This window comes from Falco peregrinus, chromosome W (assembly GCF_023634155.1).
Source record: "Falco peregrinus isolate bFalPer1 chromosome W, bFalPer1.pri, whole genome shotgun sequence".
Lineage (NCBI taxonomy): Eukaryota > Metazoa > Chordata > Aves > Falconiformes > Falconidae > Falco > Falco peregrinus.
The window spans coordinates 862,848-890,121 of NC_073743.1; the positions used below are offsets into that span (position 1 = coordinate 862,848).

Consider the following 27,274-nt stretch of genomic DNA (forward strand, 5'->3'; position numbering starts at 1 on the left):
GCAAATGCAAGAGCCCTTCTGTCAGACACATGCAAAGGTTGAGGGGATCCTACACATCCCCTTTTCCCATTCAGAAAAGGGTAACCATGTTAGTGGCCTCTGGCTAAAAGAACTATTTTCTCAAACACTTGCGCTACAGAGCCACTAAAGTTATGACTTCAGTGACGATAGGCCTACTAACCATGTAGGAAATAACCCCTCTGGATTCCCAGAGGTAAGGCTTTTTAGGAGATGAGGAATTTCACCCTTCTGCCCAATGATAGTCCAGCGGAATTTCTGCTCAATTATTAGGTCCTCAGTGCATTCATTTTCCTGATGAGAACAGAGCTCACACTGAGTGTTCAACCAGAGAGTCACATACTTTTAATTACAGACTTGCTGCCTGACAGCTTACTTGCCAGCACTGTCCCTCTTTTCTCTAGACAAAATTCACTCTAGGTTGACAGAGAAGGGGTACCCAAGGGAACAGAGGAAGACATTTGTGAAGAGGAACTTGCACTTGTCATGAGCTCCAAGTGCTCGGTGGGCAAGGGGCACACACTTGCACCAGAAAGTTACAAGGGAACACAAGAGCCCAAACCCTGCAGTCTCCCAAACATCACATCCTACTCACTCACCATACAGGAAGAGAGTTCCAGCAGCTCTTTCTTGGCCTGTGGGACCCCCCTGTGGGTCTCCTTCAATTCTGATCAGGCTGCTCTTCTCATTGTCCAGGGGAACACACATAAACACCTCATAGAGGTCCTTAATGCTGTTAACATCAGGGTAAGGACTGTGGTGACACAGCCTGCTAGGCAAAGACTTAGAAGCAAGGCACCTTGATTATCACTGCTTAGAGGCTGTTTAAGAAGTAAACCTGCCTCTGAGAAGAGCTCAGTGGGGTGGGGTTGAGACAGGGGAAATTGCCTCTTCACCCTGGAGTTCAGGGAGAGCAGACCTGTGCCACACAAGAACCTGTACAAGTAAATACAGTGGCACCTACAGAGCCAATTGTTCCCTTGTCAGAGCGAGGCATGTTTCTTCCCCAAACAGTATCACATTTAGAGCAGAAGATAATCATTCATTTCTACCCCAAATTCTTTGTTGAGGAAGATGCTGCAGCACAATCAAACTAGCAACTGCAACAAGGCTTTAACATTGGTCAGATTCTACCATCAACACTGTAGACCCAGACCCTATCATCCACAGGGCTATTTAACCACTTAGCAGAACCAGCTACACCTGCACATCATCCATGTCAATCAACCCACTGCCTCTGAGGCAAGGCCACAGCTGCATGTTATCAATGCTAATCAACCCACTGCCTTCATTCCTCTACAGGGAGAAGCTCACCAAGCAGATTTCCACCACCCACAACTGGCTGCTAAAATGTCATTCACACAGAGCAATGCTTAAAAAAAAATAATAATCAACAAATTTCCTCCAGGACACAACAAAGTAATTCCACTACTGTTCAGGCTCCCAAGGTACTTTCACACATTAAAGCCATTGCAAGGCCTCATGGCCCATTTCTCTCCTTGTACCACCACCACTCCAGAAAAGCAGAGGAAATGTGATGGAGACAGCACACTGGGTTAGCTACAGAGCCCCTGATACGATCTACTAAACACGGAGAGTCTGAGTATGGGAAGGACTAGAAAGGCACTCCACTTACTGTTAGCTCCATTCTTGCCAAGGAGGTGTCGGTGGAATTGGTGGTCAACGTTGATTTCTGCGTAATCCATCCGGTTGATCTAAAAAGAATTGTATAGGGCCAGGTAGGGTAGGCCACTGCTTCTGCCTTGTGCCCTAAGTAACTGCCTACTGCCAGTATTGGCACTGACTCACCAGCGGTCAGCTACAAGCACTTCTCCTGCTATTAAGCAGAGCACAAGCATTCCTCTGGTTTGAGAAGAGAGCATTGTGCTCATGAAACACTGAAAAGACTTACTTATATGCCTCTCCAGCTATAACAAAGAGAATCCTTCCTTCTCTGCACCAAAAATTTTAATGCTGACTTCAAGAATGCTATGGATGAGTTTCATAACCAAGGGGTGTCATCCACCTGCCACACAATTTGTCTTCTGCAAGTTCGATTAAGCATGTCAAGACATCATATGGATGTGATAAACACCTCATCACCTCTGCTCTGTTGCCCCTTCTTCCCCCAGTTTCTTACTGGAACTAGTAACTCCAGCTCACCAGATCCTTGACCATGGCTTCAATCTGTTCCTGAGCCACATGCACATCTTCTGTAGGTCCTTCCAAAGTGATGTTATCCTCTCCTCCAGTGAATTTGATGTGAACCTTGAGGTGAAAGACAATGAATCTCTTAAGTATTTACCAAGATCCAAGCCAGGCCAATGCTCTTGGTCAGGCCTACACCATCGATCCCTGCCACTAAGAGATGCGCTCCTTCCCAAAAGCCCAAACAAAATCCCCACAATTTTACGAGTCAGTAACTTAACGATTTCGGCCATATGGCAGTGCCTAGAGCCCAAGGCTCTGGTGCTGTCCCGGTTTCTGCAAGGGCTTTGGAGAAGTTACTCATCTAGCCTTTATCTAGATACCGTCTAACTCACCAGGGAGAAGCCTTGCTGCACTCGCCATTTCCAGGTATCCTACTACATCAGTTCTCAAAACAGCACCACATAAAGCTTCCTTGGAAGGGCTCAACCATGACAATAACATAGGAGGAGCAGTGTTTGCAGCAGTGAAAGAGAGGGTTCCCTTGAACAGCAAAGATCTGTGTCATTTCCCCCTGGGTTTACCCACGCTAGAAGACACCTCTCTCTTCTGTGACGAGTGATCTGGACTAAACCTTTTTCTACGCCGGGGGTACTAAGCTAACCAGCTCATCCATACCTTTGGCATCTGCTGAGTTATTTTGGCCAGGTTCTGTCCTTTCTTTCCAATAATGAAACGATGAAGCCAAGAGGGGGCAGAGACCGAGGAGACGGTAAAACTGTTGGCCTGAGAGACAGAAAAACAGAGAAGCTGTTTGATGGACAAACTGGAAGAGGCCTTCACAACAATTCAGTTCCAATTCCCATGCTGCACCTCCGGTATTGACTTCTAAGCTGCACCTCTAATGGCCCAAGAGAGACCACCCCCGCTACACCTGTCAGTGCTCACAAATGTATCTTCATGGGACCTTCAAAGGAGGCCTAGCCCATCTTGTCAGTACCTTTGCATAGACTTCAGTCAATGCTTGCCCAAGTTTTTCAGGCTCGCCTCGCAGTATCACCGTCTCCGAGCTACTGTCAGTGGGTGGGATCTCAACAGAGACTCCAGTCTTCTCCAAGATCTGCAGGGAATTCCCCTTGGGGCCGATGACATACTTGTGCTGGGACTTCTTCACCTCCACTGCAATGGTAGTAGTCGTCTTCTTCTGTAGGGGCAGAGACACTGAGGCATCAATCACAAGGGGTCAGGGAAGGACAAGAGCGACAGGAAGAGGCACAAGATGCAGTCAAACTCTGCACCCAGCAAAGAGCAAAGCCAAGCTGAGCACAGTGGCTCGGCAGTACCCTAGCACCCCTTGGACCCCTGCCTACAGAAATTCACCCTGCTCAAAAATTCACAGGGCAAGTACAAAACTAGCATGCTGTGTCAAGCTCCCTGGGACACGGCATGTTAGAGACCACAAACACACACAGGCATGTCTTTGTTGTCATCCCCGTCCCCCCGTTGGACAACAGGGTTCAACTCCCAGCCGTCTCCCAGGCAGTGCTGTGATGCAACACTGTGCAGGCTATAAGCTGATTATCTCTGTTGAAATCCAGACTGGTACAAATACAGACCTAACCACGAGGAAAAACAGCCCAACAACCCAAAACAAGGATATTCACAGCAACGTTGGCTGTGGGAAATAAACTGGAGTGACATTCACTCTTCAGCAACTTCTACTTATGTAGCAACTTTGATACTGTCAGCTGGCCACCCCTGTAGACTTCACACTTCTTTCCTTCCTTAGTAGCACCGGTGTGAACAAGAGCCAGGGGAGCTCTTGGTGGCCTGCTAATTCCCACGATACAGAAAAGCGAGAAATCTGTCACCTCCCTGATAGTATCAGCCCAGCTCCCACTCCGCCAAGTGAGGAAACGGTAAGATTCGGGGTCGTGTACTGCAAGGGCTGCTGAGCCAGATGCAACAGAGGGATGCACAAAAGTAGAACAAGAAGGGAAGAGTGCCTAGGAGCAGGTGCCAGGGGAAGGTGGGAAGCTTTATGGACCATCCGTACCTTCTCCTCATAGATCTTCTTAACTCGAGCCACAGCCTGGGCTAGTTGCTCCTTTTCTCCGGTGAAGACTATCTCCGTCTTGTTGACACTGGGTGGAGGAATGTTGATGCGCGTCCCTGTGTCCTGTATGAGCTCCCTCACCAGCTTGTTGTAAGGGCCAGCAATGAAAGGGTGGTACACTTTCTCCACGTCCAGCCGCTCCACGGCATGCTTATCCTGGAAGAGCCCACAACAGACCTTGGTGGGAGCTGCCCTCTATATTACAGTCTCTGCCAGACACAGCTAAGTTCCCAGGGCTGTCCTGCTTGACACTCTGGCCCAAGCAACCTTCTCAGTTTGCGGCCTTGTAGATCTCCACCTCTTTCAGTCTACAAATACGGTTGCTGCTGCTGCTCCTTATTTGCGATATTCACCTCTGTGATCTCCTGCCTTATCTCAGCTGGCACCTAAGACACTTCAACTATCAAATGCTTGTTTTGACTTCAGAGATGGACAAAACGCAGCACAAGAAGTTGCAGGACCTGGCAGCGGTGCTCACACAGCCAGTGGCACAGTATACGTCTCCATTCAGGCTAACATTAGCCACTGACTGTAGCCATGGTGGCTACAAACTTCGACTATACCATGGGGAAGCAAAATAGCTGACCAGCTAATGCCATGAGAGAGATCACAGTACTGAGGTACCTGCTCAGCAGAGATAAGCAGGATCTCGTGTCAGGCCTTCTCAATCCCTTCTTTAGTGCCGCTGATCTTGATCTGGTTGCTGGGGTCATCTGGGCGGGGGACCTGCATTTTGGTTTCAGTTTTGAGCTTCGGGTCCTGCAGCTTCTCACCCTTCTTTCCAATGACAAAACGGTGGTGCTCCTTGGGGATGGCAACTGTCGCTGAAGCCTGCAACGCAAGAACCAAGCATCTGTGAAAAGCCTTGCCTGCACTGGCAGATCCACAGGAACAGAGCCAGGGAAAGCAAGGTAGACACACAACGCCTTCCCAGAACACTCTGTCTGAGGGCTGACACTGTACCAGTTGATCTACAGTGCCTCTATGCCAGGAGTATAAACCCCACCTTTCCCTCAAAACCCTTCTGTTTGCGCAGGAGCAGTACTCTGAATTAGCAAAGGCCTTCAGACACAGACGAGGAGGTGCCTCTCCTCCAGTGTAAGACACTGCATTAGTACACCAGACAACAACTGTCTCCAGCTGGAGTTATCTGAACTCTGACATCTGCTGCCAAGGCTACAGAGAACAAGACATACAGTATGACTCCTAGGAAAGAGAAATTCAACACCAGAAACCTACTGCAGGAGGCAGGCAGCTAGCAGATGCTTACCGCTACTTAAGTGCTAAGGTGTCTTCAAGTGTAGCACATGCTGCTCCTGGGACTGCTTCTAGAAGGCCCCACATGGAAAAGGGGTCCTTCTGTGAGCTTCTCTCAATCTACCATTAAAGGGCTGGTCTATAAAAGGGCTTCCTGACTTCTTCCCTTCTCACTGAGTTTTTACAGGTCTGGTAGCTGATGACTGCTATTGTGCTCTTGATCCCTGTGATTATGTAACCACTAACAGCAATCAGACAATGAAAATTCAAGCTATAATGGAAAAATAAAAGATGAAAAAAAGATCACTCGGTGTGACTTTTCAGCTCTGTCTTCCTGTACTGGAGCTAGCCAAGCCTAAGAGAAGCTGGAATACAGACACACTTTCCAGACCTGGGGCTGGGGCAGTAGGAGGTATATTTGAGAACAGTGGCTCACGGATCTGTGGCGGTACGACCTGAACTGTTTTTTCAGATGCACATTGTGGATGTAGGGTTTTGTTCCTTTCTCTTTCCTCTGGCAGGGTATGACACAGGGGCTGAACAGCACTAAGCAGACATGGTATTAACATCGCATTACCTACCTTTGGCATTATACTTTAAAACACACTGCAACACCTGGCTGCGATACATCCTAACAAGAGCTACCACCTTGACTATGAGCTCAAGAACCTTAAGGTAAGAGATCAAAACCTAGAGGACTGAAGCAACCGAAACAAGAGGGTTGTGGCTCCTTACCAGTGTGCCTTGAGTTACACAAGGCAGAACCCTGACCCGAAGCTTTTGGCTTTTGGCAGGACTTCCTTTTCTCTACTTTTCCTTCTCCCAGCCTTCCACATTCTCCTCTGAAGGACTTCAGGAAAAGCACAGTCCCATTCTCACACACTACTAGCTTTGTGTGTGAGGCTCCTGCACCCCCTCCAGCACCAGCACCTCAGCACAAAGTCACTGGTTGCAATTCAAGTGTTCCAGAGATTGCAGACTCCATGCTTCATGCAACACCACAGCCTGTAATTACCTTGGAACCCTATTTTAAGCCTCATTTCCATTCCAAATTGCCAGTTGGGTGCTTTGAAAATATATGGCAAAGCTGAATTAGTCATGTAACAACATACCTCTTTGGCTTACATGTGCCCAAGGGTCTCAAAGCATTTGCCATTCTTGGGGAAGAGCAAAGATGAAGGCAGAAACAGTTAGATGCCCTCACCTGAGTCTGCAGTCGAGCGACAATCTGCTTCCGAGCCTTCGTGACTGCTTCCGGCTTGCCAGAGACCACGATCGAAAGGCCCTGGTCCTTTGCGAGAGACAGCTCCAGGTGAGCTCCTGTCTTCTGCGTGATGTCAAGGCAGATCTTGGCCTGCTCGCCTTCTCCAAACTGATTCATGTCCTTGTATTTCCTCTCCTCCAGTGGCACATGGAACACCTGCTCAGCCACGGGACAGACAAAAGCAGGGCACAGCAAGGTGTCAGTGTGCTTTTGATTGTCAGTGTCTCCCTCTCTTACTGCCATACAGGAGGACTTCACTGGCGTACTAAGTTCCCAGATTTAGGCGACCCATCAGCCTTTCCAGTGGAGACACTAGCTGCAGTACGAGGGCACCACAGCAGGTAGTCTGTCCCAAACTGAGTGCCTTACTTTAATGGATTAGCACTCACTCCTTGAATTCTGCAATCCTCCCTTCAGGCCTGTTCCAGTTATCTGTGCAACAGGGATGCAGAGCTTTTGCTGGACAGTTTTTCAACACATCCCTCCGCCTCCAGAGCCGTCCTAGCACTCAGCTGCAGTCTTCCTTGTGCCCCAGGGCAAAGTACAGCAAAGAGGCAGTTACTCTGACACACTAAGGGATTTCATACTCCAGGGAAAGCTTCACTTCACCTACTTTTTGGAGGGATGAAAAGGAGGGAGATAAGACACCCACTCCCACCAACCTGAGTGATGACAGAAGCCTTTATTGGTCAGATTTTGCTCCAGGGCCCAGCAGGTTCCCGGGCAGCTTCCAAACATGGGGCTTTCTCAGGGAGCAGAGGGAAGGCTTCCTCGTAGGTTGGAGGATCCTTTTCTTCAGAGTTTAAAGCTGTTACTGGGGTGAAGCAAACAAGGCAAATGAGATGCTCTCCCCACAGAAAAGCCCCTATTCATAGGCAGTGCAACTCTATTGAGGCATCAACAAGGGACAACAAAGGACTTGTGCACTACTATTCATCCTGCTACAGTTATGCTTGTGGAGCAGCCGAGTCTGGAGCACAGCTGAGCTCAGCACAGCACAGACTGCAGTGGGTGCCACGAACAACCAGCCTTGTCTGAGCTGGCACTATGGATGCAGGAAGCAAATGTGCCAGTGAATGGTGGCAGCAAACAAGCACATTATCGCCAACTTTGCTGAGAGGAGCTTCATCAGGGGACAACAGGCCAAGCAGAAAGAAATCAAAGGAACACAGCAAGGCTGTAGGTCAGAAGGGGACAAGACAGACACATGCCCAGGAAGAAGGCAGAGAGAAGCAGAAGCACTCTAGTTGGGGCAGAGTCCAGGGAAAGTCTGTAGTTTATGTTCGACTCAGCTGTGCACTGGGCTGTGCCAAGCGGGCCAGCTCGCAGCTGGACAATGGGTGCCGAGACCCACCAGTGAGTCAGTCAATACGGTTATACTGACTTTCCCCAGCACCTGGCTGAGCAAAGGAGGAAGTGACAATCCAGCACACTGATCCCACGAGGCTCTCTTGCAGCCCAATGACCCATGCTTGCACATGCCCTGCCCCACGGCTGACAGCGTTGCTAGCCAGAGCTCTGTGAAGATCTGAGGCTTGCCTCCTCCTGGCCCTGCACTGTGCAGCACCACCGATGTGCTCCTGTTGGTGGAAAGCCAGAGTCTGGCAGGCCGCCAGCCTAGGAATGGCGAACGCCATGCCTGGCCACTTAGGGGGAGCCGGAGGCATGGAGCGAGCTTGGCTAACAGCAAGGAACCTTGCCTGCGCAGTCTCTATTTAGAGGCACATCACAGGAACTCAGCTGTGTCTTCTCACCTTTCACCTGCTGCTGCGTCAAGCCACTGCGGTGTTCGGCAAAGCTCTCCTGGGTCAAAACTGCCACCGAGCTCATCATCGACTTCCCACACACACACACAATCCGGGTATGCCACTGGAAGAGACAGAGGAGGCAACACTATTACCAGCACCATTCAAGATGCTCACAAGTCACTCCAGGAAGGCAAATGATGTGTTTAACTGAGCACTTTTCCAGCCGGCCTCTTGAAAAGCACCTACAGTGCCAGTCTGCTGCCCTGTTCTCTTGCTGAACCACACAGAAACTCAGGGGGGATTTTTCCTCATAGCACAGTGGGCATCAAAACCAGAGCTCCTCGTTAAGAAGGCAGAGGATGTGCAACCTAAGAAGGCTCTTGGAAAGGGGGACACCCCAAGTTGTTAAAGCATACTCTCATTAATCTATCAAGTATTAATGGCGTGCAATTTTAAAACCAGTCTCCCAAGGTACACATAGGCAGTGCAAGACTCTTGTGGAACCCTGGAGAGAAAACAAAAAAGGGCCCAGGATGCTGCCTCTTCCTGAAAAACTTACACCTTGATTACCAACCGAGCATGAGCACCTGGGGCCCAGAGAGCAGCTCCTGGTGTCTCCAGCTCCTCTGCAATCCCTCCCACAACAGGCTCTACCGAGCGTGACCTTCCCTTCCGCTCCACATACAGTCTCACAGCCCACAGTAAATACCACAGCCTCCTGGTAGCAGACTCTGCTGGAACTGCTTCTAGACCAAACCCCCAGAAAAACAATCAGCCAAACAAAAAACTACCTGCAAAGCCCACTACGCTACAGTTTCTTCTTTCAAGGTTAGGATCATTAGGAACAGAGGCCTAATCCTGCAGCTGGGTTTTACTTTCCTGTCTCTTTATCTGTTTTCATATTTTAATACAAAGAACACCTCCCTACTTCTTGCACAGACCCATGTTGCAAGTTTTACAGGCTCTGGGCCTCTCAGTGACATGCTCTTGGACAAGTGAGACTCCTTACATGCTGGGTGAACATGCCTTTCCCGGCCCACTTCAGAAAAGCCCTGGACTTTCTGCAGCAGTGCATGTCTTTGTCAAGGTTGTCACAGCATTTCCCTAAGGGTAATGCTGCAGAAAGAAGGCTGCTCTTGTGCTTGATCCACAGGGGCTAAAAGGCTTGTATTTCTTGTTACAGTGTCTTCTCAGGCCATGCCTGGGTGCCCACTCCTGCTAAGGATGAGACCAACTGATCTGCAACTTCTCTCTTTCTGGCCGCAAGGGAAGTGCAAAGGCAGTTTCCAGATCCTGCCTTTACTGCTTGTCAGCTTCAAAACAGCCATGAGGACACTTGCCAGTCTTGCTCTTTTGCTGTAAGGTTCATTTTATAAGCTCTGCACAGTATAGGCCTGAGGATTTCCTTCTGTAGAATTCTTGAACACAAAACAAATTTGAACCATCATCGAGTACTTTTTTTTTTCTTTTTTTTTTTTTTTAAGAGAAACAATGCTTTCACATGAAGCTGGTATTTTGCAGAAACCCACAGATCAAATTGTCAGATACCCTCCCAGCCATGGTGAATGAACCTTTTCAACCATACGCTCGCATTCAGTTTGAACATGTTAGACTGGTCTCAGTGCAGCTGCTGCTGCTCTAACCACCTGACTGGTAGCGGCCTGGGTGAATGATCTGAATCCCCGCAGCAGCACAATCCTAAGTGCACTTGTATCAGCTTAACATGCTTCTATATGCAAAGGGAAGAGTACGTTTTGGGAAAGGCAGTATCAGCTGAAATACCGTAACCAATAACACATCCTGATTTTCTTTGACAAGGTGTAAACCGCACAGGGGGGCTTATCTGGGATGGCTCTCCACTATGATAACAGCTGTAAAATCCAGGGTTACAGATCTCTCTTCTAATAGGCCGTACCGTCTTCAGAAGCAGCTTAACGTGCATTGGAAAAAAAAGACTAGCTACCTGACCGAGAACAACTGCCCTTATCCTACCAAAGAAAAAGTTACTATTGTTAGCATTACGCTACACAACAGAATGAGAACGTTATGATCCAATTCCAGACCAAGGGGAAATCTCTTCCCTGATCATCCCGGTCTAGCTAAGCAAGACCAATGAAAGAGCAGGGAACATAATAGCCTTTAATACAGAAGAAGTAGTGCCGAAATTTTTTCACCTTTTCAGGCAGAATTAGGGGAGAGGAAGAAAAGGTGACAGCAAGAAATCACTTAACTTGCAACAAAGGAGGAGACAGGGGTATGTGTCACACTCTTAGGAGTGAAATACCAGAACAATTTCTATCAGACAAACACAGAGCAATCTTGAACTGCTTCTTAGAAGCCACTCAGAAAAATTGTCTTTTGAGAATGATCTAGGCTTACAGTATCTTGCCACGATGGCAAAGCTCAGGCTAGGTGGTTACACTGCCTCTTCCAGACTGCATTTACAGGCCTCCAGATATTGTTACCTCCACATCTAGCAGAGAGCTTTTCCTCTGCCTGTCATTCTGATCTGTGAAAAACTACACTACTGTGGACTTTTTTGGAAGGAAAAGGTTGGGGTTTTTTTGTGGCTTGAGGACGTGGGTGGCCCTGTCTATGATTTGGGCCGTGCTGCATGAAAATCCTCATACAAACAGGAGGATTCTTTTTCTCTAGCAGCTTAAACCTGAACAGGCAAAGGATTGGAGATACAGAACTTTAACAGACACACAGCTACACATTTTGTTACTGCTTCCTTTCCTGCCTTGCCTCATATTCCTCTACCAGAGGAAGGGATATCCAATCCACCTATGAAACAATACATGAAACACCACCTTCCAGTCTGATTTGGGGGGAGGGGGGAATTGTTATACCATCTGTTAAATTGTCTTCTAACAGAACTATTGTGCAGCATTTGGGCAGCAACAGTAGGAAAAACTGAGACTAAATCATCGGGCAGAAGCTACACCCGTCTCACTAAAGAGAAAACACGCGCTAAAGCAATCAAGCAATATAGCACCGAGCAGTATGCAAAATGTTCTCTGTCCTTAGACGAGAGTATCGGGAAAGAAGTGACTCCTTCAACCTCCTTGGGACTGCGTGTTTCTAATTGCCACTTCCCAGCCCCAGAGTCATGAATTGTAATCCAATTCTCAACTAGAGCTGTGAATTCAAGGACCTTGGCTCACCTCATCAGTTCTGAGCAAACTGCTCTTGCCATTCCTGACATTCCCAGCACAAGCCGCTCTCTTGCTTCTCCCCTGTCAGCGGAAGGAATTACCCGTGCCAGTCGGAACGCTTCCCTGCTCCTTGGGGAAGGCCTGCATGGGAAGTGCTGTTTCTCACGGCCAGGCCACTTCAGCTATAGCCAGGCTGGGCCCAAGGATCACCAGCGCCTGGCGCTCAGCCCTCGTCTGTCCTGCCCGATTGCTGGATCAGGCTGCTATTGAAGCTGCAATCAAGCCACGCTACGGGACTAGAGCGCAATTGAGTAAAGGGGCAGAATTCCCCCCCCCCCATCCCACTGAGGGCGAGAGGCCACACGCGAGGCAGAAGCCCCTCTCCAGAGTGGCCCGTAGTAGAGCCTCGGCTCTAGGCCCCCCCCGCCACGCCAAGCCACGCTCAGCGGGCCGGGCCTGGGGACACGGAGCGGGACCTGCCACCATGCTGAAGAGCGGTGGGGAGGCGACTGGGTGACCGCCCCCCACAGCCCTGTCCCCTCGGGGGCGGCCCCGGCCCTCCCCCCGCCGGCCCACGAGGCAGACACCACAGGAAGGGGAAGCGCGACATGACTCAGGGCTTTTGTCCGTGCCCTGGGTGCCGCCGGAGCACTCCCCGTCACCGGCGCAGTGCGGGGCGGCCACAGCGTGGGGGAGTGGCGGGGGAGGCCGGCAGGTTGGGCGGGTGCAGGAGGCCGGTGGGCCGAGCCCCTCCGCGCAGCCCCCGCACCCCCGCTCGCTGCGGAGGGTCACCCTGGCGGCACGTGGGCCACACCACGCCAATGGGAAAGGCCGAGACCATAGAGCAGAGTCGGGTGCTCGCTGGACATCCCGCTTGCGGAGCCCGTCTCTCTGCTGCCACTATCTTGTTGGAGGCAGCACAACCCGCTCGGCTGCAGAGGCAGGCCCGCGCCCTCCTCCCGCTATAGCTGAGGCTATACCCCCAACCCCCGCTACCCGACCCGCGCGGCCGGTCCACCAGGTGGCCCGGCTTTAACTCTAGTAGGCCCACAGCAAAGCCTGTGCTGGGCACGAGGCCGAGGGGCCTGCTGCCATCTGGGTCAAGAAGAGAGATGTGTGTGACCTCCCAACATACGGGTGGTCCCTCCCCTGTGTGCCCTTTGTCAGCCAGTTGCTATGGGAATAGCCCGACTCGTTCCCATAGCAACCGACTGACAAAGGGCACATGGGGGCGGGGCCACACCTGTGTTGGCAGGTCACGCACTTCTCTCTTCTTCACCAAGATGGTGCCCCGGGACCGGCTTTACCTCTCGTAGGCCTGCAGCGAAGCCTATGCTGGGCACGAGGCCGAGGGGCCCGCCTCTTCCCACCAGACATGCGCGTATGTGGGAGCGGCGGTCGGGGTCGCTGGCTGCGCGAGGCGCGGGGCGCAGGTGAGGAGACGCGGTGGGAGGGGGGCAGCCAGCGGCGCTGCCCTCCCTCGGCGGGGCTCGGGGGTCTGCCTGCGTGGCCCCCGTCTGGAGGGGTGGTGCAGGACAGCCCCTTCCCCGGCTCTCCGGGAAGCCCCTCTGGGGTGCTGAGCAGGTGCTGGTGAGGAGGAACCAGTCGATGGGAGCTGCAGGGTGGGCACACACCACTCCACACACACACCCCCATACCCACAACATACCCACGCACACACACCCCGGTCCATCCCTAAAATCCTTCATCGACTCCCATCCATCCGTCCCTAAACCCCTTCCCCCGCCCCCTCCCCTGCCCCCATCCCTCTGTCCCTGGCATGGCCCAACTGCCCAGCACCACCAGACCACTCTGGCCCAAACACCATAAGGCAATGGTTCCCACCTGACAATAGCAAGTCGAGGAACATTTTTTTTTCCTAAATAAAGACATTTTTGCTGGGTATACTGCCAACTACACCAAATGATGTCTTGCTGACTGACTGGATACCCAGCAAAGATGAACTCCACATCAAATATAATCAAATCTATCAAATCTATCAAATAATGAAATATATCAAAGGTAGTTTTGTATATTATAATAAAAGAAAATAGCATGCAATATGATAAAAGGAAACAGTAGTAGCTATTGTGAGTGATATGATAAAAGAGCAATAGGAGCAAAGCACCAAATTGTTATTGCAAAGCGTTAACAAGACTAAGGAAAGGAGACATCACCAATTCCAACCCCAACATCACACAGGACCACTCTTTAGCTGGGAGTCTCCTTGCAGCTGGCACCAGGAGTCTCTTGGGAACTGGGAAATTCCCCTGGAGAAGGTGCCAGGAAGAAATCCTCTTGCTGCTTCTCAACCTGCCCTGGCAGACATGTGACGCACAGCACAAAAGTTCTGCTCCCTGCTTTCTGTGGTGAAAAATTGACCAAAACCTTTTGCGCTCATGCAGAGCCAAAAAAATACATTTTGGGAAAGCGCAGCATGGCTCCCCTGGAGAAGGTGCCAGGAAGGAATTCTCTTGCTGCTTCTCACCATGCCCTGGCAGCCATGCGAGGCACAGCACAAAAATTCTGCTCCCTGATTTCTGTGGTGAGCAAAATTGACCGTTTTAGTTGTACTCATGTAGAGATAAGACTTTCTTACTCCAAAGCAAAACCAGAAAGCCACATAGGCTTGGGAAACCTCTTGTTCTTTTGCATGGCTGGTGACTTCCCATGGCTCTTCCTCAAGGCAGGAGAAATAACCATGAATTTGGAAGCCCACGTAAATTCAAAGTACACTTAATCCTCTGACAGTCATTCCTTATGGGCCAGCAGTCCTTTCACCCCTCCACAGATCTGCCTCTTAGTCCTCTAGCAGTCATTCTCCATGGAGGGACCACAAGTCCTCCAAACCTACCTACCAACTCACCAGAAATGAGTCAGACCACACCAGAAGTGACACTGCCTGACCTGCAGGAGATATATTAGACCAGTAATGATGGTTTCAAGAAAGAAAAAACACCACCATCTGTTGGGGTCTGCAGCGGGTCTGCAGACAGGTTAGCTGACTTCAAAGACTTAGCCGTGTACCTTTAAGACAGCCACAGATTGTCAGGTCTGTAAACAGAGTGTGAAGAACCGGAACTTAGAACCACAGCATACGGGCACCTACAGCAACAGCAAATAGCGAGCAAGAAGAAGGACACAAAAACCTATCAGGGTCTGACACCTGCACTGTCTAAGATATATAAATAGTTTGTATAAACAATAAAGGCCATTTTGTCCGAACCCAGCCACGCAGACATAGTGTTTCTTTTCAGTCTGCCTCGACTTGCGTCACCACTTTTAGTGACCCCGACGTGCCTATATGATCCCAGAAGGGTATCAAAAAGAGATTCTGAGACTGTGCCAATCTAACCCCGGTAAGGGGTGTCAGGAGCAGATCCTGAGACTGTGACCAGCGGGTTGCTGGGGAGGCGGAGCCTGGTGAAGTGGACTAGAGCAGTGAGCGGCTGCAAGATCCCAGGAGAACTTGACACCGGTAAGGTGAGCCACAAGGGACAGCATGGGGAGTAACTTATCTAAAGATACCATGGTGCTATCAATGTGGAAGTTAGTATTAGAGAAGCATGGAATTACTTTAGATGGGCTCCGGTTAAAAGATATGTTATTGTGGACCAAAACACATGGAGTGGAAGTGTCCCCTGTGACTGCTCTTAGTGTGTGGACCTGGGACAATTTAGGATCAACACTGTAAGAAACTATGGACTAGGGTATTGTTTATTAAGATTTATGTTAAGCCCAATGTAAAGGTTAGGCAACAAAAGATATGAAATCGCTTATGCAAACAGCCACCAGACACCGCTTGTGTAAGATAGGATAACCGCAATCGCTTACACAAACTAAACCAGATACCGCTTGTGCAAGATAAGATAACCGCCAGATGTCCAGGAACCGACAGAAACAGGACAAACAACCCCATATAAGGACATATGAGTGAGGGGTCAACTATGGGACAAAGGAGGAAGACTTCTTACTTCGGCCTCAACGACCACCAGGAGGCAGAAAACGACCCCCTAACAACAACTGAAGCATGCGCAGAGTACCTCCACTACCTCATGAACACGGGAGTAAAGATGTATAAAAAGGGACTGTTTGAACTGCTCAGGACGGCAGTTGGCGGAGCGCAGACTCCCCTGTCGTCCAGCGCTGGTTTTGCTCATATTCTACTTGCTATAATTAATAAAATTTTAATTGGATTATGATCCGTTGTGGTCTCAATTTATAACAACACTGTCAGAAGCTCTGGAAAAAGGGGACAAAAAAGTGTCGGGGGTTTTGCTTACCTGGGGGCTGCTTAGACATGTTGTAGGGGGCTTCAAGAATCCTCAAGACGCAAATGGGGGCTTGAAAAATCAGCAAAATGCGAGTGGGGGCTTGCAAAGTCCGCAAGACTCAAGTTGGGGCTTAAAAAGTCAGCACAATGCGAATAAAGGTACATCGTTCAAACCTCCCCTGTATCCCCCTCCAGAATACAGACAAGAGGATGAGGGGGTGGGGGAGGGGGAGAGTCTGTGTCCCTTACCAGGCGCCACTCCCCAATGCCCCGAATCCCCTAAATCTCTCCAACTGCATCGACTTATACTTGATACCGATTCCGAGGACTAGGACGGCAAGCAGAAGCCTCGGTGGACTGATCCCAGCCCCCCTGACTCCCCCCAACATTTGTGCCAGCCCACACGCCTTCCCCCCTCAGCTCCGGCCCCCCGCCCGCGCCCTTGGCGCAGCCCCTCTCGCCCACCCCCTCGGCTCCGCCCCTGCCTGCGCAGGATGGAAATGCCGAAAACCCGGATTCGGGATCACCTACGCCAACGTTATCAGTCACAGGCAATGAAAAAGCTGGAGGTGGTAAAAATCTGGTTTCCAGTGGTACAGTAATGACGCGCGGCCCTCGGCGATTTTGGCAGGCTGTAAGAGATGGGGCATTAAAAGACGGGAACTGGGGTTTAGTAGAACAGATAGGCGGGCCACTCCTTGATCTTCCTACGCCTTCCACCGATGCACTGCACGCATATCCTATTGTATTGGGAGATGGGGCTGCTGGTAATCCTCACGTTCACACACCATTTGCTTGGAAAGTAGTACAGGATTTGCAAAAGACTGTTTCTCAGTATGGGGTGAATTTGCCACGTACAATGCAATTGCTGCGTTTGCTAACCATGGATGCTTTGACTCCTTTTGATATTTTTCGGCTGGCACAGATTATGTTCCGACCTGTGCAACTAGCCGTTTTCCACGCCACGTGGTGGACAGCTGCAGAACAGCAGGGACTGCATAATTTGAACCTTCCACAAGATGATCCCCGGTTTGCTCATGGGCCTGATCTGTTGATGGGTCTTGGGCAGTATTGCCAATCCTCAAGCTCAGGCTCAGTGGCCCACCGTAGTATTAGATCAAGTAAAAAAAGTAGGCATGCAAGCCATATTGAAAACTGCACAATTAGCAGAGCCAAAACAGCGTTATACAGCAATTAAGCAAGGTCCAAAAGAACCATTTTTGCCATTAGTGGAAAACTTGCAACATGCTATTGCTTCTCAAGTGTTTGACCCTCATCTGCATGACATGCTAGTAAGGCAAGTAGCCAAAGATAATGCTAATGCTGATTGTCAAAAAATAATAGAAGGATTACCAGGTGAACCCAGTTAGAAGCAATGATATTAGCCTGTGCCAAGGTGGTCACCGTGGAACACAAACTAACAGTACTGGCTGCTATGCAAATGAAATGTTATTCTTGTGGTAAGTTAGGACATCATAAACAGGACTGCCCCTCCAAAAAACAACAAGCGCCACGACCTAAACTGTCCTCGGCGATGATTCCTTGTTTCCGCTGTGGAAGGAAAGAGCATTTTGCAAAACAGTGTCATTCTTGTTACGATAAAGAAGGATTTATTCTACCATGCCAGGGAAACGCTCACAAGAGTGCGAGGAGGTGCGCGATGACACAAGTACCTCAGGTTGTTATACCAACCGGCCAGCCTTATGTGACCAATTATCAGGGAGGACCCAGGGATCAGCAGGGATGTATACACCAGTGAATCAGTAACCCTAACCAACCATGGAGTGTTTCAGGTCCCTTTGAATGCTCAGGGGCCAATAGGTAAGGGCCTTAGTGCCTTACTAATAGGTTGATCTAGTACTACTTTACAAAATATCCAAGTACATGTCGGTGTTATTGATGCAGACTTTACAGGTCAAATATGTGCCTTAGTTTCTACACCTGTGCCTCCTGTTACAATTCCAAAAAATACACGCCTTGCTCAACTTGTGCCTTTTGTGAGTTTTGTTCCCAGAACAGAGCCTAGGTGGCGGGGTGATGAAGGATTCGGCTCCACAGGAATACCTCACGTGTGTTGGACACAAGAACTATCTTCACAACAACCCAACCTGACCTGCACCTTGGCATTATCGGGAGGCACTCCTGCAGAAGTGAGATTGAGCGGTCTTCTGGATACCGGAGCAGACGTAACTGTCATATCGGGCACAGACTGGCCACCTCAATGGCCTCTGGTAAATAATGCAGCAGGAGTTGTAGGTCTGGGGGGCGTGACTAATAGCTACTTCTCTGTAAAACCTATACAGATCAAAACGCAAGAAGGACAGACTGCCACCGTCTGCCCATACGTTGCCACCGCACCGTTTACTTTGTGGGGTCGAGATTGTTCAGGACAATGGGGAGTTCGTATCACCACGGATTTTTAACTGGGGCCACTGTACTGCAGGGAGTGAAACAGCCTACCTTTGGTCTCACTTGGTTAACTGACAAGCCAGTATGGGTAGATCAGTGGCCCCTGCCCCAAGAAAAGCTGTATGCCCTGCATGAATTAGTTACAGAACAGTTAGACGCAGGCCACATTGAAGAATCACATAGCCCATGGAACACTTCTGTATTTGTGATAAAAAAGAAGTCTGGTAAATGGCGATTATTGCATGACCTGCATAAAGTCAACGCAGTGATGGCCCCTATGGGGGCCTTACAGCCAGGATTGCTGTCTGCCACCGTGATACCAATGGACTGGGACATTTTAGTTATTGATCTGAAAGACTGTTTTTTTACCATTCCTTTAGATCCAAAAGACAAAGAAAAGTTTGCTTTTACAGTACCATCTAGAAATAACTCTGAGCCCACAAAACGGTACCACTGGACCGTGCTGCCTCAGGGCATGAGAAACTCACCAACCATTTGTCAATGGTTTGTGGCCCAAGCCCCGAGCTCTGTGAGAGACAAATACAAGGATGTTTACTTTTATCATTACATGGATGACATTCTGCTGGCAGCACCATCAACAGAACTGCTGGACGTAGTTGGAAAAGCTGCCAGACATAGCTTAGCAGAGTTTGGATTGGTTGTAGCTCCTGAAAAAGTTCAGAGACAAGAGCCTTGGAAATATCTGGGCATGAATGTGCTGAAAAGAACTGTGTCTCCACAACCTATCAAATTGAAACTGGACATAAAGACTTTGAATGATGTCCAAAAACTTGCAGGAATGCTAAATTGGTTACGGCCTTATTTAGGCCTTACTAATGAACAAATGCAACCTCTTTTGCAACTTTTAAAAGGAGACACAGATCTTTTAGCCCCAAAGTATTTAACGCCTGCAGCCTTAGCACTTGTGAATGAAGTTGAACAGTTGATCTCTTCGCGACATGTGTGGCGTGTAGATATCACACTTCCTTTAAGTGGTTTTATTTTAATGGACCAATCTTCCCCTTATGCTATGTTGGCCCAATGGAACGAGGCCTGGGAAGATCCGTTGCATGTACTTGGATGGTTGTTTTTGCCTTTGCAGCCTAAGAAAAACTGCTGTTGAATGGTATGAACTTGTTGCCGATTTGATCATAAAAATCCGAAAAAGATATTTAGAGTTGACTGGAGCTGATCCAGCAACTGTAATTATCCCTGTATAACAATACTATGTTGAATGGGCGCTGTTAAATTCTGCTGCCCTTCAAGTGGCTCTTGCCTGTTTTCAAGGGCAAATTCAGTACCATCACCCACCTCATCCACTTCTGAAAATGACTGTAAATCTAACTTTGCAGCCACGGCAACTAAGTCAAAGACAACCAGTTGAAGGTGACACAGTATTTACAGATGGATCTGGAAAAATGGGAAAAGCTGCAATTGCTTGGAAAAAAAATGGGCAATGGCATTCCCAAATTGTATATTAGGAAGGATCCCTGCAAGTTATAGAATTAAGGGCTGCGGCTTTGGCATTTCAGTATTTTCCAGGCCCCCTTAATCTTGTTACTGATTCGGCATATGTAGCAGCCCTCCTTCCCAAGCTAGATATGACTGTCCTTGGCCATGTCAACAACCCCAAGCTTTTTGCAATTTTGACTTTAGTTTGGGAAGAGATTTGGAAACACCATTCTCCATATTATGTTATGCATGTTAATAGCCATACTTCCCTACCTGGTTTTATAATTGAAGGCAATGCTAGAGTTGATGCTCTAGTTTCTGTGGCTCTGTCAGTGCCTGATCCTGATGTCCATCAGCAAGCTGTGTTAGCCCACCAATTCTATCATCAGAATTGGCGATCCTTGTATCACCAGTTTGGCCAAAAGGGTGTCTCTCAGGCTGCTGCACGCAGTATTGTTGCAGCCTGTCCAGACTGTCAAAATGTTACTCCTGTGCCAAATTATGGAGTTAATCCTAGAGGCCTTCAAGCTTTACAACTTTGGCAAACAGATGTAACTCATTGCAATGAATTTGGCAGACAAAAATATGTCCATGTCACAATAGATACCTATTCTACTGCAATGATTGCTACTGCCCACACAGGTGAGACCAGTCGTGACGTCATTCAGCACTGGCAATGTGCTTTTTCTGTGCTCGGTGTCCCTCTTGAAATCAAAAAAGACCGTGGACCTGCCTATAGTTCCAGGCCTGTCAGTCAGTTCCTTTCCCAATGGGATATCTCCCACAAATTTGGAATTCCCCATTCCCCTACGGGCCAAGCCATTGTTGAACGCATGAATGGTACTCTTAAATGCCAGCTTGAAAAAGAAAAAGGGGGAATGAAGGGAATGACCCCAGAAGCACAATTAGAGAAAGCATGTTATGTTTTGAACTTTCTGGAAATCTCTGCCGACCATGAGGTGCCTCCTCCCATTGTGCGACATTTTATGTCAATTGGTAACAAGCAGCAAAAGCAGGAAGGTGTCTTAGTACGCATGAAAGACCCTCGTACCGGGCATTGGTCAGGACCGCATGGATTGTTAACTTGGGGGAGAGGTGATGCTTGTGTTTCTACAGATGAAGGTCCACAATGGATACCTGCTCGCTGTGTGCGGCCTGAGCTTAGCGTGCCGGACCGTGGGAGCGCTGCTGCCGCCAGTCAACCCAACAACTAATGTGTGGCCTCCTTACTGAACCAATCCTTGTTTGATGTGCCCTTCCTGACTTGCAGACATTGTTGCAAAAAAGTGAATGTATGCAGGGAATGAAGAATCTTACTGAAAGTCTTGATATTTTCGATAATTGATTACCTCTGTATAATGTTAACCCAAAAGAAATCAATATTGTTTGCACTTTGAATGTCGATAGTTATCTTTATGTAGATGCTAATGTAGTGAAAGGCTATGATGGGACCATGACACCTGCATAAATCAACGCGTGGTAATGATGTAGTTGATTTATGGAACTGATGGGAACATATTGCAGCGTTTCTTCTCTGATTCGAAGTAACAGCAGGGAAAGCATTAAAAAGTTAAATCACCTTGCTTGTTAGGCACTTAAGAATGTGAGTCAAATTTGCCACCACTATATACAAAACAGAGCAACTATTGTTTTTTTGCTGTTGGCTCAAGGACATGGCTGTGAGGATTTTGATGGTATGTGCTGCATGGATTTTAGGCGACCCATTGCAGCAACATGTTAACAAAACCTGAGAAAATGTCAGCCTTTTTGGCATCCATTCACTCAATTGGCAGTATTGTTTGTTTGCTATTGCCTTGGTTGCCGTCATGTTTGCAAGGGCCCTGCAGAACATGACAAACCTGGTACTAGCTGTTCAAAAAACAAAAAGGGGGAATTGTTGGGGTCTGCAGCGGGTCTGCAGACAAGTTAGTTGACTTCAAAGACTTAGCCGTGTACCTTTAAGACAGCCACAAATTGTCAGGTATGTAAACAGGATGTGAAGAACCGGAACTTAGAACCGCAGCATACGGGCACCTACAGCAACAGCAAATAGCAAGCAAGAAGGACACAAAAACGTATCAGGGTCTAACACCTGCACTGTCTAAGATATATAAATAATTTGTATAAACAATAAAGGCCATTTTGTCCGAACCCAGCCACGCAGACATAGTGTTTCTTGCATCACCACACTTGTGCTGCGTTTTGTTCATCTCTGAAGTCAATACAAGCATTTGATAGTTGAAGTGTCTTAGGTGCCAGCTGAGATAAGGCAGGAGATCACAGAGGTGAATATCGCAAATAAGGAGCAGCAGCAGCAACCGTATTTGTAGACTGAAAGAGGTGGAGATCTACAAGGCCGCAAACTGAGAAGGTTGCTTGGGCCAGAGTGTCAAGCAGGACAGCCCTGGGAACTTAGCTGTGTCTGGCAGAGACTGTAATATAGAGGGCAGCTCCCACCAAGGTCTGTTGTGGGCTCTTCCAGGATAAGCATGCCGTGGAGCGGCTGGACGTGGAGAAAGTGTACCACCCTTTCATTGCTGGCCCTTACAACAAGCTGGTGAGGGAGCTCATACAGGACACAGGGACGCGCATCAACATTCCTCCACCCAGTGTCAACAAGACGGAGATAGTCTTCACCGGAGAAAAGGAGCAACTAGCCCAGGCTGTGGCTCGAGTTAAGAAGATCTATGAGGAGAAGGTACGGATGGTCCATAAAGCTTCCCACCTTCCCCTGGCACCTGCTCCTAGGCACTCTTCCCTTCTTGTTCTACTTTTGTGCATCCCTCTGTTGCATCTGGCTCAGCAGCCCTTGCAGTACACGACCCCGAATCTTACCGTTTCCTCACTTGGCGGAGTGGGAGCTGGGCTGATACTATCAGGGAGGTGACAGATTTCTCGCTTTTCTGTATCATGGGAATTAGCAGGCCACCAAGAGCTCCCCTGGCTCTTGTTCACACCGGTGCTACTAAGGAAGGAAAGAAGTGTGAAGTCTACAGGGGTGGCCAGCTGATAATTGTTGAGGGATTTTTAAAGGACCGAGGACATATGTTACCATTGTCCAGGTTGGACAACCCAGGCCTGTTAGTTGAAGCTGCAGAGCAGTTTTAAATTGTCCTGGGAACAAGCAGTGGGAGAAGGAAAACAAGCTATGCACAAACAAGAAGCCAGGTGCAGAGCAAGCCCTGGGAACCACGGAATCAACACACTCTCAGCGGCACACTCTGATCAGGCGCCTGCAGCATGCCCACCAGTCAGCAACACGGACCCCCACGTGGCCTAGAGACTTTTATCCAATCACCTGTGTGTAAAGTTGTGTGAGGGGTCGGTTTAAGTTATAAATATGACCTGTTTGTTTAATAAAGTGAGCACGGCATGTAGCCATATTGGTGTGATTTTCATGACTTGGCCAAGGCTCCACAGGGGACCCTCTTCGTCCGGCGCCCGAACAGGGAACCATTTATTCGCTTAAATGCGGTTTAGCTTAAATGCTGTTTGCTTAAATGCGGAAGTCTCCGTGCATCGGACCCGAAGGGCAGTTGTCCGATTAGGGAGCTGGAGGTCGGAGGCGGGTGGAACCTGGAAGGTGAAAAGCGGAGTCCAGAGTTCGGTGTAGAGCTGCAGATCACACCCCCGCTGGTGGTAAGACCGCGTAGAGTAAATCGCAGCAGGGCTTTCCGCTAAGTTCCTCTCTATGAGAGGGGGGGAGGCACTAAGGAAGACCGCGTAGAGTAAATTGCAGCGGGGCTCCCCTCTGATTTCCTCTCTGTGAGGGGGGGGGGGCACTACGGAAGACCACAACAAGTGCGGCGGGGCTCTCTGCTGATATCCTTTCTGTGAGAGGGGGGAGCTCTGAGAAGACCGCGATGGAATTAGACGCGGCAATTAAACTGTTAACTGGCATCCTCCTTGGGAGAGGGGAGGGCGTTAAAGAGACAGAAGTGGAGACCTTAGTTCGCTGGGCACAAAAAAGAATAAGATCCCCGAGCCCGCATTATTGTTTAGTATTGCGGAATGGAGAGAAGTGGGAAATTGCCTCTGGGATACTACGATCGAGGGAGGCAAAGAAGGAAAAGAAGCTAAAGTGTTAGGAGCTATGTGGCAGTCGATAGTTAACACTCTGGAAATTATGAAGGTGGAAAAAAAAGTAGCGGCTTATAAAAGTAGGCCATAGAAGCGCTGGGGAGAGATGTGTAGAAAAGCCGGTGGAGCAGAAGGGTGATTCACCTAAGCCTTCTCTCTTGGCTACACTTTTCGGAGTTGGGCATACTCGTCCTATGAAGGGTATGTCCGCCCCTGCGTGTTCAACGGTGCCGGAGCTTTTAGATAAGACAGCGCACAGACCGGGAGTTCCTCCTCGGGAGCCTGCGGTAACTGAGCCGAACCCGGAAGAGGCTGCCGAGCCCCCCCAGGAGGGCGGGGCAGCGCGTCCTGCTGCACCAATCGGAGCTGTGGGTGGAGCAAGGCCGTTTCAGGAGGGCGGGGCAGCGCGTCCTGCTGCACCAATCGGAGCTGTGGGTGGAGCAAGACCAAAACGGAGGGTGGTGACAGCTCCTAGGTCACATCAGGGGGGGCAAAAGCGCCGTCCGATGACATACCCTCCTCTTCCTGAAACATCATCGGACGGGTCTGAGGAGGAAGGCGGGGAGAAGCCTTGTGATAACAATACAGAGAAATCCTTACAGGAGGTAATAGATAAATTAAGAAACCTGGAAAAGCGAGTTAAAATGAACCTGCCTACTGCTTCAATACCTGTAATTCCTCCAGTTAGCCCAACTACCCCACCGATGCTGAACTCGAGAAAAGATCCAATTCTACAGCGTTGGTCTGGTGTTATTCGTGATGCTGTTTTGGAGGGTGATTGGCAGGTGACCAGTTCGTTAGCTTGTCCAGTACTGGTTAATAACCTTGGTGCACAATGGGAGCTGCATGATTGGAAAATATTGCAACAAGCAAAGCAAACGGTCACTACTCATGGCCCGCGTTCAGAGGCTGCACGACAGATCATCCAGTTTATTTTCACAGCAGACGTTCTTTCACCTGCTGATTGTGCTGGACTTGCTTCCCTGTTATTGACTCCTTCTCAATATTTAATGTTTGAGAGGGAGTGGAAGAGACTAGCCGTAGAGGAAGCAAATAGACATCAAGATCCAGATATAGGAGATCCGCTTTATGGTATACAGGCAGATATGTTAACTGGGCAGGGACTTTACTACGCAGGTTCAATTGCAGTATCCTATACAAATGCATCAACTTGCTCAGACTTAAGCACATTGAGCCCTTTTGTCTGTGCCAGACAAGAAGAAACCTGCTTCCTATACCACTGTTCATCAGGGGACAACGGAGCCCTATGGACAATTTGTAGACCGTTTGTCTGCAGCATTAAGGACAATTCTGATTTACCTTTGGACCTGCAGGAACATTTGTTCTGCACCCTCGCCTTTGAAGGGGCTAACCCAAGAACAAGGGTGATCTTAGCAGCACTACCCCAAGGAAGTCCCATAGATGAAATGTTGATTAGAGCTACTCGAGCTGAACAAAATAACCAAGAGGCTGCCTTTACTGCTGCGTTGAGGGAGCAAGGGCATATAATCGCAGCAGCCTTAACAAATCATATAGGTGGACATCGAAGGGGGAACAATGGTAAATCAGGATTTGGTATTTGTTATCGATGTGGTGAATCTGGACATGAGGCGTACTTGTTCAAAGACTGTTTGGTGTCACAAATGTAACTTAGATACACATGCTACTGCTGTTTGTAGATATAACAGGTCAGGAAACATGCAGCGCAGCGCGTCGGGTCTACACGCGAAGACACAAGTACAGGCCCTACCAAAGCAGATGAGAAATGTGGTCTCTTATACCAGCGCATCCCACCCACCCGGGGAAGCCTCGGGGTGGACGTGACAACCACAGTAGATGTAACTTTGAATAATAAAGAAGTGACTTTAATTCCAACTGAGGTAAAAGGACCTTTGTCTAACGTGAATTCTCCAGTTGGAGGACTTTTATTAGGGAGATCTTCAACAGGAAGGCAAGGAGTAGTTGTTTTACCTGGGTTAATTGATGCAGATTTTATGGGACATGCACAAGTTATGGCCTATGCATTACAACCACTGGTTAATATTCCAAAAGGAAGTAAAATTGCTCAAATACTTCCTTATATCAGCCTTGTTGCGCATTGACAATCCTATGAGCAACTCAGACAACAAGGCCAGCCATCTAAGATGGGAGGAGAAGACGATTTTGGCTTTACCGGACCTGAGGTGTGTTTCACATTAGGCTTTAATCAAAGACCATATCAGAAGATTCAGTTGAAGAAAGGCAGTAAGCAAATTACTCTGGAACCTCTATTAGACTCCGGGGCAGATGTCACCATCATTAATCAACATCTATGGCCCCAGAATTGGGAACTGCAAGCTCCTATCACCCAAGTGGTAGGAGTAGGAGGTGCAAAAGCCCCGAAGCAGAGTAAAGACTTGATTACACTGCAGTTTGAAGACGGCCAGGCTATTGTAATTCAGCCATACGTAATGCAACTCCCACCCACATTATCTGGGTTGATTGGACGGGACGTTTTGTCACAATTGGGACTAGTTATGACAACTGATCAGCATTTTGCGCTACTGCCACTGATCGGCAGCCACCCATACTGAAGATCACATGGTTAACGGAAAAGCCAATTTGGGTAGACCAGTTGCCAATGACAGAAGAATGGCTGTGCATTGCTGAGGAATTGGTGCAGGAACAACTGAAAGTAGGTCATATTTGACCTTCTACAAGTCCTTGGAATACTCCTATTTTGTGATACCGAAGAAGACTGGGAAATGGCGACTCTTACATGATCTACGGAAAGTTAATGAACAGATGTTAGCAATGGGAGCATTGCAACCTGGTCTTCTAACTCCTACGATGATGCCTCAGAATTGGCAAATTGTCGTGATAAACCTGAAAGACTGTTTCTTCACGATTCCCTTACATCCTGACAACACGCAAAGATTTGCATTCACTCTGCCATCAATAAACCGTGCCGCTCCAGCCAAAAGGTATGAATGGGTTGTCTTACCACAAGGAATGAAGAACTCTCCTACGATGTGTCAGACTTCTGTAGATTGGGCACTTGTTCCAGTACGACAACGTTGGCCTCACGTCCTGCTCTGTCATTATATGGACGATATTTTATTGGCTTCTGAACAAGGGTTTTCAGATGATCAATTGAAATGGCTTGTTAACCACCTTCTATCATGTGGTTTGGTGGTGGCGCCTGAGAAGGTTCAACGTTCGGCCCCATGGAAATATCTAGGCTGGCTCATCTCGGATGCTCAGATCGAACCACAGAAGGTGACCCGTACTACACAAATAACTAATCTGCATGATGCTCAAAGGCTTTTAGGAGATCTACAGTGGGTTCGTAATATAGTTGGCCTCACTAAC

At 48.8% G+C, this 27,274-nt stretch overlaps 1 pseudogene; it reads right to left on the reverse strand.

Moving 5' to 3' along the window:
• Positions 1 to 235: 235 nt before the first annotated feature.
• Positions 236 to 26,999, reverse strand: LOC101920030 (vigilin-like; annotated as a pseudogene).
• Between the last annotated feature and the right edge of the window lie 275 nt (positions 27,000 to 27,274).